Below are 2934 nucleotides of genomic sequence, written 5' to 3'. Positions count from 1 at the left end.
AAGGTGGAGGAGAGAGGGAGGAGGTGGTTCACGTCTAATTCAGTCAGAGGTGGAGGAGGAGGAGAGAGGGAGGAGCTGGTTCACGTCTAATTCAGTCAGAGGAGGAGGTGGAGGAGAGAGAGGGAGGTGGTTCACGTCTAATTCAGTCAGAGGTGGAGGAGGAGGAGAGAGGGAGGAGCTGGTTCACATCTAATTCAGTCAGAGGAGGAGGTGGAGGAGAGAGGGAGGAGGTGGTTCACGTCTAATTCAGTCAGAGGAGGAGGTGGAGGAAGGAGGAGCTGGTTCACGTCTAATTCAGTCAGAGGAGGAGGTGGAGGAGGAGGAGAGAGGGAGGAGGTGGTTCACGTCTAATTCAGTCAGAGGTGGAGGTGGAGGAGGAGAGAGAGGAGGAGGTGGTTCACGTCTAATTCAGTCAGAGGTGGAGGAGGAGGAGGGGGAGGAGCTGGTTCACGTCTAATTCAGTCAGAGGAGGAGGTGGAGGAGGAGAGAGAGAGGGAGGAGGTGGTTCACGTCTAATTCAGTCAGAGGAGGTGGAGGTGGAGAGAGAGGAGGAGCTGGTTCACGTCTAATTCAGTCAGAGAGAGGTGGAGGAGGAGGAGAGGGAGAGAGGTGGTTCACGTCTAATTCAGTCAGAGGTGGAGAGAGAGGAGGAGCTGGTTCACGTCTAATTCAGTCAGAGGAGGAGGTGGAGGAGGAGGAGAGAGGGAGGAGCTGGTTCACGTCTAATTCAGTCAGAGGAGGAGGTGGAGGAGGAGGAGAGAGGAGGTGGTTCACGTCTAATTCAGTCAGAGGTGGAGGAGGAGGAGAGAGGGAGGAGCTGGTTCACATCTAATTCAGTCAGAGGAGGAGGTGGAGGAGAGAGGGAGGAGGTGGTTCACGTCTAATTCAGTCAGAGGAGGAGGTGGAGGAGAGAGGGAGGAGCTGGTTCACGTCTAATTCAGTCAGAGGAGGAGGTGGAGGAGGAGAGAGGGAGGAGGTGGTTCACGTCTAATTCAGTCAGAGGTGGAGGTGGAGGAGGAGGAGAGAGGAGGAGGTGGTTCACGTCTAATTCAGTCAGAGGTGGAGGAGGAGGAGAGAGGGAGGAGCTGGTTCACGTCTAATTCAGTCGAGAGGAGGAGTGGAGGAGGAGGAGAGAGGGAGGAGGTGGTTCACGTCTAATTCAGTCAGAGGAGGTGGAGGTGGAGAGAGAGGAGGAGCTGGTTCACGTCTAATTCAGTCAGAGGAGGAGGTGGAGGAGGAGGAGAGAGGGAGGAGGTGGTTCACGTCTAATTCAGTCAGAGGTGGAGGAGAGGGAGGAGCTGGTTCACGTCTAATTCAGTCAGAGGAGGAGGTGGAGGAGGAGGAGAGAGGGAGGAGGTGGTTCACGTCTAATTCAGTCAGAGGAGGAGGTGGAGGAGGAGGAGAGAGGGAGGAGGTGGTTCACGTCTAATTCAGTCAGAGGAGGAGGTGGAGGAGGAGGAGAGAGGGAGGAGGTGGTTCACGTCTAATTCAGTCAGAGGAGGAGGTGGAGGAGGAGGAGAGAGGGAGGGGTTGTGTGGTGTCTGCAGAGCCTCCTGTCTCAGCAGATGAAGGGCTAACGATGGTTGCCATGGAAACATGATGCATGTGGTGGTGTTGCCATGGCGTTGGACTGACACGGACACAAAATGGCTCCTGACAGGACGAGGCTCCTACTTCCTGCTCGACCCTTTCATCTCCACTTTCAGTTTGAACGTGGGATCAAGTGGAAGAAGAAGGATGGGCCCCTCCTTCAGAGTGGGGGGGTAATAAATGCCTTGCTCAGCGGTCACTGAGTCCTGAGTCACTGTCCCCCCCCCTTCCTGTTGTCTCCTCCCCCTCTGCTGCAACAACAGGCCAAACTTCAACAGGTTGTTGTTGTTTCTCATTTCTAAGAGTAAACATAGTAAATTCATGTTTTCAAACTAAAAGCATGTCTGTCAGGGTCAGTGCCACCTGCTGGGTGTTTTATTCATGACGTCATCGTGACAGGAACCATCAATCAGTGAAGGCTACGTCCTGACAGAAACCATCCAATCAGCAAGAGGCTGTGTGAGCGTCATCGTTTCAAAACTTCTCCGTTTCTGTTCGTCAGGTTTCAAACGAAAAGTTACAGCCTGAACATTTTCTATCATTTTCTGAACATTTACAGATGAAACATTTTCTCTATAAAAGCTGCAGATGAAAAAAACATTTCATAAAATAATTAGTGTTTTCTACTGATCACTTTCCTCTTGATTCAGAATCTGGCTATGATGTTTAGTATAAAACACTGAAATTCTTTTGATCATTGATTCATTGTTGATATTCTACAGATTTATTAGATCACAGTAAAAGTAATTATGCATTAAATTCAGTTAGTCAGTGAAAATCAGCTGAAATCTCTGAAGTAAAGAGATAAGTTTAAAACATTCAAGATATATAATTATCTATGAAAAGCTCAGACTCATCAGTTTTCAAGTTGTTTTCAAACTAACGAGTTCAGCAGCTGGATGATTAGTGATTCAGAGGCTGTTTTGAAGGCTGAGGTGCAGGACCGTGTCGGAGGGGCCACCAGGGGGCCACAGGGGGCCACCAGGGCCACCAGGGGGCCACAGGGGCCACCAGGGGCCACCAGGGCCACCAGGGCCTCCAGGGGGCCACCAGGGGCCACCGGGGCCACAGGGGGCCTCCAGGGGCTCAGGGGCCACCAGGGGGCCACCAGGGGCCACCGGGGGCCACCAGGGGCCTCCAGGGGGCCACCAGGGGCCCACCAGGGGGCCACCAGGGGGCCTCGGGGGCCACCAGGGGCCACCAGGGGCCACCAGGGGGCCTCAGGGGCCACCAGGGGGCCACCAGGGGCCACCAGGGGCCTCGGAGGGTCCCTATGTAAGAGTTCCTTTTCTCCCCGAGGGAGAGGAACGAGGAGCCTGAGCCTCTTCCTCCTCCTCCTCCTCC

The sequence above is a fragment of the Hippoglossus stenolepis genome, chromosome 2, assembly GCF_022539355.2.
Source record: "Hippoglossus stenolepis isolate QCI-W04-F060 chromosome 2, HSTE1.2, whole genome shotgun sequence".
In the NCBI taxonomy this organism is placed as follows: domain Eukaryota; kingdom Metazoa; phylum Chordata; class Actinopteri; order Pleuronectiformes; family Pleuronectidae; genus Hippoglossus; species Hippoglossus stenolepis.
This window is presented reverse-complemented; position numbering follows the sequence as displayed.